We start from the raw sequence: 16,935 nt of genomic DNA, 5'->3' as shown, positions 1-16,935 counted from the left end.
TTTAAATAAACTGAGCTGTATGTATCAACACGAATAAATGTTGGAAACAATGCTGAATGTAAAAAGCAAGTCGCTGAAGGGTGTATGTACAGTGTGATGTTATTTATGTGGAAGCTAAGACTCTCTCCAGGTACGTGCACACCCAGTAAGAGGATAAAAATGCAGAAGGGAAGGATAGACACTGATTTTACAAGAACGGTATCTCTGAAGAGGGGAACCTCATCAGAAAAGAACAAAAAGAGGTTTTAACTGCATCTGTTAAAACATGTGACTTAAAAAATAGATCTAAAACAAATACAGCAAATATTACCATGATAGGCATATGAATATGGGTTTTTTTAATTACATGAACATTTTGCATGTTTGGATTTTTTTTAATTCCCTGAACTTTTGGCACACATGCCCTCTTTTATGGCTCTCATAACTTAGCCAGCAGGTCAGCGGGCCTTTTCCTCAAATTACGTTGCCATATAGACTTCTTTATGACCATTGACAGCTTTCATCATCCAATCCTGGAGTAGCTTGGATTTCAGGAAAAGCATTTTTTTTTTCCTAATAAATTCTTTCTAACCTCAAGTCCACTTGTTCATAGAACTGAAAGTTATTTCTAAGCTAAATTAAATCATCAGTGTCTAGACAGAATCACTCCTCTGCCAATAGATCTCATTCCTGCCAGGTATTTCCTCTCCCCAGGTATGTCCCGACACCTCTCCATCTAATTTCATTAGCAAATTCACTAAGGGACTGTTTGTTCCTCCACCCAGACCATTAACAACTCTATCGTGCCTTTCCGTCTCTTGGTTCTTGCTTAAGCTCACGAAAGAATTCCCTCTCTGTAGAGATGCTAAAGTTGCCCAGATAGTTCTGTAGGACTGTCCACTTTCTCACTCTCCTGTGTGCTCTCTCAAGGTTAAAATAAAAACTTGAAGAATATATTGCATAATGAAAACCCAGTGTATTACCTCGACTTACCCCAACTACGCACTCACATCTTCTCTGTAGGCAACCCCACATGCAAAAAGTTTACACCTAATTCAAAATATATCAAGGTTAGCTGGATAGGAAAACCAACATTCAAATTTTCTTTATAAAATGTTCAAGGACACTAAATGGAAAATAAAGGAAATAGATAAATTGCTACAGGGCTGCTCAATAGACAGAAATGAGAAAATTTAGTGCTTGAGATGTTTACAAGTCTCTGTCCTCTTCTACTCTCCAGTCCCTCCAAGAAGAATTAATGAGAACATTGAAAGGTGTAGGTGGGGGAAATCTGGAATATAATCCATAATCTTAAAGATAAAAGCATAGGTCAGTTAATAGGGAGTAAGGTCTTGCATCTCCTTCCCACCCTCCCTATCCCACCCCTCTAGGTGGTCACAAAGCACCGAGCTGATATCCCCATACGATGCAGCTGCTTCCCACTAGCTAGCCATCTTACATTTGGTAGTGTATATATGTCAGTGCTACTCTCTCACTTCGTCCCAGCTTACCCTTCCCCCTCCCATATGTATACATATAACTGATGCACTTCGTTATACAGCAGAAACTAACACAACATTGTAAAGCAATTATACTCCAATAAAGATGTTAAAAAAAAGGGAGGGGTAAGGTCAACATTTTTGAATTAGGAAGAAAAAGCCAATTTCTGTCATATGCCTCCATAGTTTTATAAGTATGCTCTCTGCTCTCATTCATGATAAATTATTATTATTGTAGAGCAGATGGATGAATCTCAATCATTATACAATAATGGAAGATTAAACATTTTCTTAACTTCTATTCATCAAATTAAGTCTTTATACTCACAAGGAAGGACAATGCATCAATGTTATCATTAGGGCTTTTTTAAAAATATAACTTTAGCATGAAACGTGGTAAGATATGATTAATGTACTAACAGAAGTAAATACTAAACAACCCACATTAGTCTAGATTGGAATCACTTTTTTAGTTCTCTTATTCTGTGGCTTCTCAGTCCCCTGTGAATTTTGTTAAAGAGAAACAACCATCAAAATCATTTGATCTTTTAGCTAGATGTTCCTTTTCAGCTACATCTTTACTTGTAAAATGTTACCTACTCCCTAAAGCTGTGTAGCTTCTTTTCTGGGACCGAAGGGAAGACAGTATCTGTTCAGCCTCCAGTGAGGACACAGATTTCTTACTGGGTTGAGTTTTGTGTCACATTTAACAGATTGTAAGATTTAGAAGGGACGGAGAGAAATCTCGTGATCCACAGCCCCTGTTATCTGCCACAACCCAACATGTAAGACTGCCCTAAACTACTCCAGCTCCAAAAAAACATATCCAGTCTTTACAACATGTGGAAGGCAGTTTTACAATCACCCTCAAAAACATATTTCAACACTTTTCATCATTACCAAGCACTCATTTGTAGCCATAGACTTAAAGAACTAACAGCAGCAAAACACTACACAGTGGGGAAAAGAGCCCTGACCCTGGAGTCAGAGGACCCAAGGTCAAGTTCCTGATCTTCCACTTTATGGACCGAAGGACCTCGCACATGCCATTTAGTCTCTCTCCCTTTTACTTACAATATTTATTGCCTTCTCTGGCCAGATACACATATAACATCTCAGTTTACTCATTAGGAAACTCCGCAATACTTAGGTCTAATTATCCCCTCTTGTCCCCATTGTTATTATCTTTGTTAATTTATAAAGAATTGGAATGCAATGAAATAGGAAGACTTAAAGAAAAAATTGCAAGACTAATCAACAGGCTTCATATTCAATACATAGTTCAATAAAATGTCAAGTGTTAAGTATTGAAAACATAATAAAGAGCATCAACTATCAATCACGTTTCCATTTTCTTATTTTTGTGTTTCCTAATTGTCTTCATTATACAAACACTGATTTTGTAATAATTAAAGGTTATGCTCAAGTGATTATTTACTTTAAATGGACTACTTTCTTTACACATTTCATAGTATTGTTTCCCTGCTCCATCTTCTGTCCTTTCATCATAATCTCAACTGCAGAGGAAAACTAACATTTTCCCTTCTGTTTTGGCTGTTGGAAAAAGAGATCATTATTGAAAACCGTGCTGGAGGGGGCTGTGATTGCTCTGTCTCTTTCCTGCCCCCTACCAACACACACACACACACACACACACACACACTTCCAACTCAGAACTGTGATTGACTCTGTTTCACTATTTATTAGCTCTATGGCCCAGATAAATGAATTAACTTCTCTTAGCCCCAGATTCTTCAACTGTTAAATATGGCTAATAATACTTACCCTAAGGTGTACTGAGTGAATTAAGTGAGAAAATACATGTGAAAACATGGCAGACACTTATAAATGGAGCTCTCAATACTCTATTGCTTATGTAATTCCACTCTTAGCAGACACTTTTCACTATATTATTTAAGCACTTATGTGGCAATTATGTGGGGAAGCTATTTCCTGTGGCTGCTGACAGATTGAACTGTGAGTCTCCAGGACTATTGGAGCTGAAGCCTCGATATGATTTCTTTTTTTTCTTATTTTTTTTTTTTTTTTTTTTGCGATACGCGGGCCTCTCACTGTTGTGGCCTCTCCCGTTGCGGAGTACAGGCTCCGGATGCGCAGGCTCAGCGGCCATGGCTCATGGGCCTAGCCGCTCCGCGGCATGTGGGATCTTCCGGGACCGGGGCACGAACCCTGTCCCCTGCATCGGCAGGCAGACTCTCAACCACTGCACCACCAGGGAAGCCCTCGATATGATTTCTTACCTACAAAAACCACTGAAGTAGTTTAAAACAAAAAGGCAACTGCAGTTATCCACTTTCTTATTGTCAAGAGACAGGAAATTGTTTCCTGATAATCTGAAAACAATGGAGATCAGAGAGAAGATGAGACCAAAATGCTATTATCTCAGTTTACAGCTGGAGAGAAAAACTGACAAAGGTCTTGGTATGACCCTGTAAATCTACTTACATATATTAAAGAAGAGTTAGAGGAGATGATTGGAGAGCTCATCCTAATCTGATGTCAGGAACTACTGCTGTTATAGCTGCTCCAACCCTCCTCTGTCCACCTCCAAAATTATCTACCAGTACCTACGACAGACTTGCCAAGACCATAACTTGCATTTAGTAAGTGAGAGAGAAGCCAATTTTATGCCTACTGGCCAAATGAAAGACCTAGGAAAAGAGAAGTCTAAAGGGAATTTTTTTCTAGTGAAATGCTCTAGCATATGCAGTGTAAATCACATCTTCAGTCTCTCCTGTTAAAACATCAGTAAAACCTTCATTGTTCACAAATGCTTTAGTGCAAATAAATTCTTTATGATGATTTTAAGGCAATGCTGAGTCCTGCTTCAGTTTGATGTAGTTTAATTATGGAGGCTGCCCTTGGGGCCAGCCAGCATATGGGTCATTTTACTCTGGGTGAGTTTAAGGTCCTTGAGTGTCTCAGTCAAACCAGCCTTAGCAAGTCCACACTGTTAGCAATGCAAGGCAAACACTTTCATCACCTGACTTTCATCATTGATTCAGGTGGGCAAGGTAACGTGTTTAGTGATGTTACATAGAATCTATACAACTTAGCAACTCTCACTACTGCCCACACAGTCCAATGTGCTCCAGACCACATTCCTTGAGCCTAAGCCTTCTGGGTTCCATTCTTGCCCTTCTGCAACTGCTCCATTCTTATCTCCAGAACATACCTTTTCTGAGGGGCCCTATAAGCATTTTATTAATATGGTCTAATCATTTGGAAATTCATTTTCCCATCACCTTTTTTTTTAAATTTCAAGATCAAACAATGCCTCTTGGGTTTCAACAAATCTCCGTCTCTTTTCACATAAATTCTAAGAGTTCGCATCCTACTTCAGAACTGAATTAAGTTCCATAAGTGAACTGACCTAGTATAAGGGTCGGGATTTGGTGCAACAAACAGAAACTGCTGCAAGTTTTTCAATCAGTAAGAGATTTAATACAGGGAATTGGGTTGTTTTAAACAATGGAATGGTTCAAAGGGTAAAAGTCAGGAGGCCATCACTAGACTGAGATATAAGGTCCTAACACCATCACTGTGATACGAAGATGTTTCAGCTGAAATATTCAGTAAACCATGTTGTAAACTGATGTGCTGTCATCCAGGTTTTATTGTTCCTTTTATAGAGCACAAGCAGAGTAGATTTAGCATGGTTCTTAAGGGCCCTAGGATTTTCAGAATGGTAAATGAGCATTGGCTTCGACTTAAAATTACCATCGGCATTAGCCCCTAATAAGAGAGCCAACCTGTCCTTTGAAGCTTTGAAGACAGGCATTGACTTCTTCTCTCTAGCTGTGAAAGTCCTAGATGGCATCTTCTTCCAACAGAAGGCTGTTTTGTCCACATCGAAAATCTGTTGTTCAGTGTAGCCACCTTCATTAATTCCCTTAGCTAGATCTTCTGGATAACTTGCTGCAGCTTCTACATCAGGACTTGCTGCTTCATCCTGCACTTTTATGTTATGGAGACGGCTTCTTTCCTTAAACCTCATGAATCTCTGCTAGCTTCAAACTTTTCTTCTGCAGCTTCCTCACCTCTCTCAGCCTTCATAGAATTGAAGAGATTAGGGCCTTGCTCTGGATCAGGCTTTGTCTTAAGGGGACGTTATCTTTTATCCAGACCACTCAAACTTTCTCCAGATTTGCAATAAGGCTGTTTTGCTTTCTTATCATTCGTGTGTTCATTGAAGTAACACTTTAATTTCCTTCTAGAACTTTTTTTTTGCATTCGGAATTTGGCTGTTTGGCACAAGAGGTCTAGCTTTTGGCTTATCTCGGCTTTTGACATGCCTTTCTCACTAAGCCTAATCATTTCTACCTTCTGATTTAAATTGAGAGTTGTGCAACTCTTCCTTTCACTTGAACACTTAGAAACCACTGTAGGATTATTACTTGGCCTGATTTCAATATTGTTGTGTCTCAGGGAATAAGGAGGCCAGAGGAGAGGGAGAGAGCCAAGGGCACACAGCTGGTTGGTGGAGCAGTGAGAACACACACAATTCATCTTACATGGGCGTGGTTCGTGGTGCCCCAAAACAATTGCAATAGTAACATCGAAGGTCACTGATAGATCACCATAACAAATGTGATAATAATGGAAAAGTTTGTGAGGATTACCAAAATGTGACACAGAAACAGGAAGTGAGCAAATGCTGCTGGAAAAATGGTGCCGATAGACTTGCTTAACACAGGGTTGCCACAAACCTTCAATCTGTAAAAAATGCAGTATTCACGAAGCACAGTAAGGCAAAATACAATAAAACCAGTGTGCCTGTATTCCATTCCACCAAATATAAAATACTAACAATTATTAAATCTGGGCTATGAGTAGATTGGGAGTTGTTTTCTATTCTGTACTTTCACATGCATTTGGAAGTTGTTTTTCCTCTTTGTGTGTCATTCTTCATTTACCCCCCGTCTCAAATCCCCTCTCTTCCCTTCTCACCCACTTCTGTGGGAAGCTGGCTTCCCTGAACTGCATCACTCTGGTTCCCTGGCTAGTTGTCTTCTGGTTGGATGTGACCAATTTGCAGTTCCTGCAGGAGGTTAGAGGGTGTAAGAAGGGGGAACTGTATATTTCTTCTCATCTTCCTCCCTCCTCTGAGTCACTGTAGTTGACAGTGGCTGTGCCCTCCACTATCATAGCTCCTGCCCCGTGGTCTCTCTCTCGTGTCTCTGACTTTCAGTGGGCTCCTATAACACTGCGTCCTCCCTGGGATAATAGGTGACAGTGACTTCCTGCTGTTGCTAGTGTCTGGGTGCCTCAACATCCTTTATTGCTTCCCTTTTCCCCATCCCCATCTCTGTCAGTAGTCATTTCATTAAGAGCCTTTTGAACCACGTAACTGAAGTTCCATTTCCTGCTGGGTCCCCCGGCTCACCTTTATGATCCTCTTCTCTTCTCAGGTGCAGCTCACTACACTCACCAACCTTGGCACAGGCCATAGGGCCCCTACACCCTCCTGCTCCTACCTTTTCCCTCCTCGGCCTATACTCACACTACCAAGCCTTTCTGCCTTCCACGCATGATCTTGCATCATGCAAAATAATTTATAAATTAATTGGTAGCTTGAATGATTTTTCTAAGATAAGCTTTCTTAATTTTAAGGGTAGACGTATGGTACAATAATGCAGAAATATCAATATTCTGATAAACATTTCAGGCACCAGTAGGGAGCATATTTGGAGGAGCTAGGCCTATAGAGCCTGGAATCCGTGAAGAGGAATGTCTGTGTATCTGAAGACCTGGTTCTGAATAAGTGATGAAATTTGACTCAGTGTTAGAAAAACAGAGAGCAAGTCCTTTAAAGAGGACTGAGATTTTGTCTTGTTCTCAGTTCTTTCCCCAGCACCTGGCACAGCATCTGACACAGCAGGAATTCCATACATCTTTAAGTGATGGAATGAGTGAGTAGACATGGCAGGAGGCTGCTTGGTCCTTTGTCTCTCAGCCTTCTCATCCCTTCCACACTTGGGATTTTGCGAGGTACCACATTTTCATAGTTGGTCAACACAACACTCACATTTGGCCCTTAGAATTCTCACTGTGATGTTGGATGAGTCTCTCCCTCTCTGGGTCTGAGCGCCCTCATTGGCAGAGAGGCCAGGGTCAGAGACTGTCAACATTTATGACTAAAACTATACTAAAAATGCTTTCACCGCATTTTTTATTTGGCGGGTGTTCTTGCTCTGTTTGATTTTATCTGGTTGATTGCTTTGGTAAATTGTGTGTTTGTTTTTGGCGTGAATATGGCATTTTGAGATAGCATATGTTCCTAAGATATTTCTCACTTGTGTTGACATTAACCACTTTATAGGAAGTGCCTGAGGCACCCTGCCCATACACAAGTTTATCTTTTAGAAAAGTTTACAAAATATATGCATAAGGGAAGGACAGCCTAAATTAAAAGCCATCTATTTAAAAAGTGAGGGATGAAGACCCTCACTGACAAAATACTCTGACTAGCGTCATAGACCAGAAACAGCAATTATCAAAAACTGAGAGGCAGGGTACGTTCCATAACCATAAACACACTGCTGATACAGAGCAAAACTCAAAAACCTGAGCTTTTCAGAGTAAACTGCAGTTTCTGAAAATATAGACCAAATTTGTGAAACTATTAAAACCTAGATTAGAATATCTCTCTTCTACCATCAGTTTTGTCAGAAATAATAAAAATCCTCAAGCGTCTTTAAATAGAGGTAAATAATCTATTCTCGAATAGTGGAAATATTGACATGCAAGCCAATGCTTTTAAAGATTGGGCTAAGAAAGTCCTAGCTGAAGAGGTACAGGCCTAGTAAAACTAAAAGAATAAAGGCCATTACTTTCTAAGCCAGAAATAATGTGCGACTCCCAGCTAGTCTAATGTATTGCATTTGGACAGCTGTGGCTTCATCTAAACTTTTCAAACAGTGCCCATTAAGTTGGGCCACCAACATAAATATAACTTCAGTCAGGCAGAGCTCTTACCTTCCTGATTTAAGGATTTATCTCAGAAGTTATTGCTTAAGTATGGCAAAATTAAGTTGAAAATAGGAATGTAAATCGAAGAAGGAAATATTCTTTTAGTAAGTGGTATGAGACTTCCCTTTGAGGAGAGAGCCATAATTGTTGGGAAATTTTCTACTTTGAATAGGAGGCAGAAACAGTAGTGCTCACTAACTATTCTAGGGTTCCTTGTACTTCCCAGACCCTTAAAGTTAGTGCAGCCATGTGGGACATTTCTGGCCAGTGGACTCTGAGAAGTAACACAGTGTATTGCTTTGAGGTAGAAGCTTACAGGAGTGCTTGATGTGTTGAAATGGTTGAGCTGTCAGCCTAGGTGCCTGAGTGGCATTATGGAGTAGAGCTCCTTGATAACCCATATTGGACATCCACCGAATAGGAAATAAACTTTTGTTGTGATAGCCTCTAAGATTTTATAATAAGATTTATTATGGAAGCTTTATCTTACCTATCCTGATTTATACAGATATTAAAAAGCCTAAGTGTGCACAGAACTGATCTGCATGAAGGTCCTTGTTCGAAGAAAGGAAAAGAAAGAGAGTAATATAAGTAGGAAGTGAAGGGAGGCTGTGAATTATGCAAGGGGATCCCCACCATATAACTTCCAAATCTTGAGTAAATGCTACAAAAACTCACTAAATACTTGTTGTGAGTAGATTATCAGTAAAGCGACTAAACTTTGCACCAGGATGATGCAGGAATAAAACAGAGGCAATACACTTGCTTTCAGAAGCAAGATCATAATAGCATTGGGAAGCAGCAGAAATCTTGGGCAGGCTTGTAAGATCTTCAACGGATGAAACAGGGGGGCGAGGCCCTCCTGTATCTAATTCAAGGGTCAAGAAAGCCTGAGCTTTCTTGTTTTGTTTGGGCAATTAAACCATTTCTTATAGTCACAGGAAAAGGTTTTTTGACTATAAAAATATTACTTTCATTTGATTCAGTAAAATCCAGGCAGTCTTGTTACATAATCATAGAGTCTCAAGATCTCAGGGTTACAAAGAAAATTAATGGTCACCTACTCTAATCCTACGTTTTCCCTCTTTCTAGGATAATCCCAGCAGGTGGCTTCTGATCTCTGCTTGGACATCTCCAGTGGCAGAGAAATCACTCTCCCAAAGCAGTGCATCCCATCTCTGCATGGCTCTGACTGTAAGTTTTCCCTTACACTGAGCTGAAGTATTTCTCCCTGTCACTTTTACCCAGCGACCCAAGTGGTACCTCTGGAGGCAAACAAAACATGTCTGATCTCTCTTCCACAAAATAGGTCTTCAACTACTTGAAGGCAGCAACAGTTATGTCCTCTTCCCTCTGACAGTTATTTTTGAAAAAGCATTACCCATATTCCCTTCACCAAGCCTGGGTAAGGTCTGTCCCTTTTCTTCTGCTAATTACTCTGCCCTTCAGAAATGGGTTCGATGGCAGGAAGGGGGAATGAAAGGGAAAAAAGATCACGTTAATATCATGTTAATATCAACCAAAGACCTAATTAAGCAAGATTTCTTGTCTGCTCATTACCTCCTCATGAATCTCACCTCAAAGGACCCATTAAATGGGTGAGAACCAGAGTTGCCTTTTGAGTAGATCAAATTAGAACTTCCCTCATGGTATAATTTGAGACTATGCCAGAGCCTTCTGCCTTAAAATCCCAAACCCAACACAAAACATTCAGCCACAATTTCTTCTTTGGATAACTGGGTCTTCCCTGATGTTCCACCACAACAATAATCATGAAACATTTCTGTGGCTGCAGCCCATCCGCCAAGATAAGACCATTCACTCTTCTTTGCTCATGACACTCCAAAGAGCCCAAGTCAAAACCGATATGACTTGACACTGAAAGGAGGAAACATTTCTCCTTTCTAACCTCATTTATAACATTAGCCCCCAATATATGATGCTCCCTATGTCTTACTGAATTTTCAAACAACTCTCAGATTTATTTTCAGTCCTTGATTTCTACCACCCAGACTGGGCTGGAGGAAACCTAAGAAACAGACTTCTTGCTGACCCTTCCCCCCCACCTTCTAGGCCTGTCTTTGTCCAAATTTGGACTCCTCCTCCTCATGCAAACGACCCCTTAAAGAGTAGCCCATCAGGGCTTCCCTGGTGGAGCAGTGGTTGAGAGCCCACCTGCCGATGCAGGGGACACAGGTTCGTGCCCCGATCAGGGAAGATCCCACATGCCGCGGAGCGGCTGGGCCCGTGAGCCATGGCCGCTGAGCCTGCGTGTCTGGAGCCTGTGCTCCGCAACGGGAGAGGCCACAACAGTGAGAGGCCTGCGTACCGCAAAAAAAAAAAAAAAGATTAGCCCATCAGGTCCTCTAGAGATGTCCACAGAAGTCTGAATTCTAGGGTAAATGTGGCTTAGGTTCAAGTTGAGAGTAAAGACTGTGTATTTTCGGTTCTTAAAGGTTTTTAATTTGAAGATGAAATCATGAACCATACTAAGGCAAATAGGTATGTTTTGGTGGCAGAGCACTAGTTCTACATAGCCCAAGGGTAAATGCCAATACGTTTTTAAATGGGGTGGGGATATTAGAAATAAATTTGAATAACGCCTAATGAAAAGCTGCTGTTTCATATCCTGGCTCTTACCAGCCGAGTGACCTTGGGCAAGTCTTTGAGCCTTCATTTTCTCACCCCTAAAATGGAGACATTATTAATCTCATCCCCATCACCAAAACCCCATTCTTTTTCTAAGAATGACATGAAAGAATATATGTAACTAATACAGTGCCTGGTACAAAATAAGGAGGCAATAAGGAGCGCTCTCTGTCCCCCACTGGCTCATCTCCCTTCCTTTTCCTTATCCAGGAAATATAGAGGCAAGTGGATTAGCCAGAAAGGCTAGACCTACAACCACAGGTGCAGGGGATGGACTAGCCCACTCTCACCCTGTAACAACGGGGGATGGACAAGGTGATCTCCTGCAGGTTGACTGAGAGTATGAGTATCAGAATGAAATGTAAGAACACCAGGCTCTGGGAGGAGTGGAGCCACAAACCATGGGTCAGTGTTCACAGGTGCTTGGTAGGGAAGAGAGGGTGGCTTATTTTTTCTTTCACCTAGATGGACAAGAACACCAATAAAACTTTATTTCTCCCCCAAAACTAAGAACTTTATGCTTGTGCCTGTTGTATATCTATTGCCTTTTTATCCAAAGAAAGCCAGGGGGCTTCCCTGGTGGCGCAGTGGTTGAGGGTCTGCCTGCCGATGCAGGGGACACGGGTTCGTGCCCCGGTCCGGGAAGATCCCACATGCCGCGGAGCGGCTGGGCCCTCGAGCCATGGCCGCTGAACCTGCGCGTCCGGAGCCTGTGCTCCGCAATGGGAGAGGCCACAACAGTGAGAGGCCCCCGTACCGCAAAAATAGGTCTTTTCCCTTTTTTCCCTTTTTCTTTTTACAAAATGAAAGCAAATAATAAGAATATCCAACAGTGGGAGAAAGAAGCAGCATCTGCTCAGCAAGGTATCACACAAAACAATACAATCTTAAATAGAAAACACTTTATCTGAATGTATGTGGAAGCCAGCATGTAATTGTCCAATATGAATAGGAGAGGAAAAAAAAGTTTTAATGCCATATATTCCTTACTTGCCGTTTTCCCCAGTGTACCTCAAAAAAAGGGAAGATATTTTGAATAAAAAAATAAAGCCAGAATCTCCCCCGATCCCATCCATCCCCAAGCCTCTCTCAAGGCACTAACTCAGAGGGGAGGCTGCCACCTACTGGGCCACCAGTAACATCCCTCAACATTTTTTGTCAGCCTTTCCAGGTCTCCTTAAAACCTGATTTGGTCTGAAGCAGCTTTGTAAGTGACAGTGACAAAATCACAGCCCAAGGTACCAATGTACAGAAACGTAAAAGCTGCAGCATGAATTCATGATAGGACAACCTCTTGCAAATTTCACAGCAACATTTTTGCTTTGGCTTCAGAGAGCCTGCATATTCAAAGGCAAAAAGAAACCTTTCTTCTGAATTTCTGTTGTTTTCTAAGGACAAAGTGCTTTAATAGTTTGTAAGTGCTGCTAATTGCTCCCTGGACAGCCCTAATCTAGCCATTTCCTCCCTGCCTTTTACTCCATAAATCCTTCAGAAGACTAATATATTTGTTTAGTATTCCTCAAAAGTACCCCTTTGATTTGATTTGGTTTACATGTTTAGAAATAGTTTCTCTACACCCACCATTTGAAAGAGCCTATTTTAGAAAATCTGCTATTTCTGATGCTCTGAATAACTCCATACTTGTCATGGTATGGCCAAGATCGACCACTCAACCCTCTTCTTTTCTCTCTCTCTCTCTCTCTGTCTCTGTCTCTCTCTCTCTCTCTCTCCCCCTCTCCCTCCCTCTCTCCCCCTCTCCCTCCCTCTCTCCCCCTCTCCCTCCCTCTCTCCCTCTCTCCCTCCCTCCCCCCCTCCCCCTCTGCCCCCCCCCCCTTTAAGAACACACTACCTTGTACTCAATAACAAGCAGAAAATCTGACTTCTCTGCCTACAGCCAGTTATATGTCCTTGGACAAATTACTCTGCCTCAGATTCTTCATTTAGGAAGCAGGGAAAAGAAAGCTGCTCTACACAGATCTATAATAATAATGTCTATACTTCCTAGGTGCACAGCTCACAGCTCTGTCATGATGAAAAACTTTCTCCTACTCTTTGAATCTGCCCATCAAGTGAGAATTATCACCCTAAAGAGGAGAATAAATGATTAACCATGGAGTCAACCATGGGGTAAGTAGAAGAGATGGAATTCACACTGAGACCTTCCAGCCGTTGCTGGGGGTGGGGGGGACTATGTCTTTTCTCTTGCTACTGCTCTTGAGTGTGAGATGGACTTATTTGTGTGAATGAACTTGATAAGGATAAAGCGAGATGCAAATTCACATTCCATAAAGAACAACTACTATCCTTTGAACTGATAGCTTGGGAAAACTGGCCTCCAACAAATACTTAGTACTCGAAGATACAGAAATATTTGCTTATGAGACCAGGTAAGCAAGATGGATGGATGGATGGATGGAGAGAGAGAGAGATAAGAAAGCTCTTCTTTTTATGACTCCTCCTTAAGAAAGCTGCCAGTTATTCAAAAGGAACATTATTCTGGTTCTTTTCCATTTCAGGCTTTTTCCGCCTGCATGTTTGCAGATTGCTTAATTACTTCATTGGGCTTTGGAACTCGTACATTACAGATACATGATCATCCAAGTCATTACCTGCATATTTTCCCATTAAGAATAATTATAGCTCTTACCACCACTGCCCATGTACTTACGTCCTGCAGGCCTGGGCACACTGAAGTAATCATCTTTTGAAAATGATCTTGATGGGCAAGTGTTGTGTGCACAATCAGCAATAAGCAGGATGAGGTGGGAAGATTTCCGTCTCCTCCGTTACTGAGAGGCTCAAAAATCACACTCCCATTATTTCTTCATGGTGCCACGCAGGACACTGCGATGGTTCATGTTCTCTGAGAAGTGAGTTAGCGCTAAATGTAGAGACGAGACCCAGGGGATGCTGGATTGTGTCTTCCTCTTCTTGGATTACCTTTCCAAGCACGTACACATCACCCATTTCCTGGCTCAATTTCATTGTCTACAAAATGGGATTTATAAATGCTTTAAAAACCTCCGATCGTCAAATCTGAGATGAGACCGTATTATAGATGGCAGCAGAGCTTCTTACACTGATTAAGAGCCCAAGTTCTGGAATCCTGGCTCCTCCACTTTTTCAACTCTATAAACTTGGGCATGTTACTTAACTTTTTGGAGCCTCAGTTTCCACATCTGTAAAGAGAAGATAGTAGTGGTCCACACACTTAGGGATTCCGTGAGATCCCACTTGCAAAGCGCTTCCCCCAGTGCCTAGTACGGCTGAAAGTTCCATCAGTGTTAGCTATTATCATTATTATCATAGAATCTAACCTGAAAGGGTCTGGGGACTGTTCAGCAAAGCTCAAGCAACACATCTAAATTAAAAACAATAATTGCCTGCCAGATAATAATCCAAAGACACTGTGAAGGGGTCACATGTTATTTTAATCAGTGGATCATGAGAGGGTTCAGTTTCAAAGGTAGGAGGGAGACAAGCTAGCAGATGTTTGAAAAAAAAAATTAGATTGTACCCAAGAAAAAGCCATTTAAATAACTGGTTAGTGAATATTCTGCAACTGGCTGCTTCAGGAGATAATCGATTATTCTTCAGTTTTAAAAAAAAGTTTTTGTTTTATTTTCAATACAGATAAAAAGTGTTCACTGTTAAATTTTTTAGATTTTAAATAAGCAGTGAAAAGCTTCTATTAAAATTGCCTATTACCACCTAGAAAGAGTTAATATTTATTGTAAATCATTCACTAGCTCTCACCCATGGTCTCTCTTATTACAGTCTCCATATACAATAAATAATATTTTTCTGTACACGTTCTTCTATATATTGCTCTTTTTACTTAGCCATATATTATAAATATTTTTCTATATCATTTAATAGTCTTTGTCATCTTCTTAATGGCTAGTTGATTTTATATTCAATTAATGTAATTGATTTAACCAATCCTCTATTGTTGGTTATTTAGGTTTGTTCCCAACTGGTTGTCGTACACATCTCTGCAGTTAAGTCTTTGGATAAATTTCTAGAAGTGCGCTTGCTGGATCAACGAAAATACCCTTTTTTTAACAAACAGTTGATTTTAAATTCCCATATTTTCAGCTTGTACACATAGACACATCTTAACTAGAATTTGGTGTCCCCACTGGAATAATGTGTGTGTTTCTTCTGGGACAGGCTGTCTTTGACGCAGGTTCTGTTGGCACTACTCCGTGGTGCTGTGAACAGCAAATGGCCAAGGTTTCTGAGCGCAGTGTCTGCCTGGGCCCCAGTAGACTAAACATGTCACCTTTACAACCTTCTCAGCTGTGCTTCCCATAAACTGGGGACAGCGTGAGCTGGAGTGTCCTAGCCAATATGCCCAACTGAATATGATTATCTGAAGTGTCTGGGCATCTTGGTTTTCCAGGACACATTTGGTGTCACTGATCTGAGTGGGCTGCTGTTAAAAAGTGTTCAGAAAGTTCACCCATTTTTAAAAAGTGACTTGAAAGATTAGCTTGTATGTGCACAGAATATCTCTAGGAGGAGACACAAGCACTTGGGGACCAGGCTTGCCTCTGGCTAGGGAAAGTGAAGGTAGCAGAAGGGGGTGAGAGACTTACTTTTCACTGTATTCTTTTGCACGGTTTTAATTTTTCACCATGTGCATGTATTCAAAAGCGAAAGTTTTAAGCAAGGAAGATTAAGCCCCAAAGAAACAATGTATGTATGTAGATGTTTTCTCATTGTCATCTACTGGATTAGTAAAACATAAGCAAAGTGATGCACTTGGATGAGTTTACAAAAGGAGAATAGTTGACTATTTAAGAATGAGAAGTCTGGAGCCAGACTACCTAGGATTTGTAGATTTTGAAAATCAAAAGAGGGTTTTTACCACGAGTGTCTAACTGATTTTCTGATGTTGTTTACAACTATGCAGACAGTCAGTGGGAGGGACAGAGAGTTGCAGAGCTCCCCTTTAGATGGTCCACATTTAGAGCTCCCCTTTAGTGATTCCACATTTGAGAACTGCCACAAGCCTTGAAAGAGCATGTGACCCAAACCATCTGGGGAGTTTGGTTTTGTTTTCTTTGTTTTGTATGTCAACGTGATTTTGTTTCTTTTTTTCTTTTCTCTTTTTTTTTTTCTTTTGAGCATGGGTGGGGAGTGGGAGAGGGACAGACAGTGTTTAAACAAATGACAAAATTCAAGTTCCTTACCCATGTAATCTGATTACCCCCTTAAACAACTATGTATTTAAGAAGGATGTGTTTTGAAATCAGTATTTGCCGAAGGAAACCATTCACAAGATAGAAGAACATAAAAAATTCCTGAAAACATTCTAATTCCACCTACTGTGCATAATGTGCTCAGTCATTGGAAATGATCACTGGCAAAGCAGGTGATATGGTGACGGGGACAAGTAGACTCTGCTGTCACACAAGCCTAGATATATTGTTTTGCCCAACATTTCACTAAACATGATAAACAGAGTGCTGGTATGCCTGTTTTACGGATGACCCCTGCTGCCTTATTTCAGAGTGGCTATTCCCAAGCTGCCAGCATCATCAGAACGGGATCTTCCCTCCAGGATTTTAGGTGCAGGCCATTCTCATCTCAATTAATGAGAGTACAGCAGACTATTTATAAGGACTCTATTCTCTATTAGCAGTCTCAGCACTGTGCCTCTCACACAATAGGTGTTCAATAAGCATTTGTTGAATGAATCCCCAAATTCATCATGGGGATATAACATAGTATTTCCCCCATAAACACAGATAATCTCAAGTGCTCTGGATAACAAGGCTTTTTGGTTTGGTCCAGAGTCCCTTCCTGG

At 40.9% G+C, this 16,935-nt stretch overlaps 1 long non-coding RNA gene across 1 annotated transcript; it reads left to right on the top strand.

The window, feature by feature from the left end:
• Positions 1-9,583: 9,583 nt before the first annotated feature.
• Positions 9,584-13,849, top strand: LOC125965075 (uncharacterized). The gene is made up of 3 exons (XR_007478574.1): positions 9,584-9,665; positions 13,126-13,247; positions 13,637-13,849. It is a non-coding gene; the product is annotated as an uncharacterized LOC125965075 (long non-coding RNA).
• Positions 13,850-16,935: the final 3,086 nt, after the last annotated feature.

The sequence above is a fragment of the Orcinus orca genome, chromosome 7, assembly GCF_937001465.1.
Source record: "Orcinus orca chromosome 7, mOrcOrc1.1, whole genome shotgun sequence".
NCBI classification, from domain to species: Eukaryota; Metazoa; Chordata; class Mammalia; order Artiodactyla; family Delphinidae; genus Orcinus; species Orcinus orca.
The sequence above is the reverse complement of the archived record's forward strand: the minus strand, read 5'-3'. Positions and strand labels throughout refer to the sequence as shown.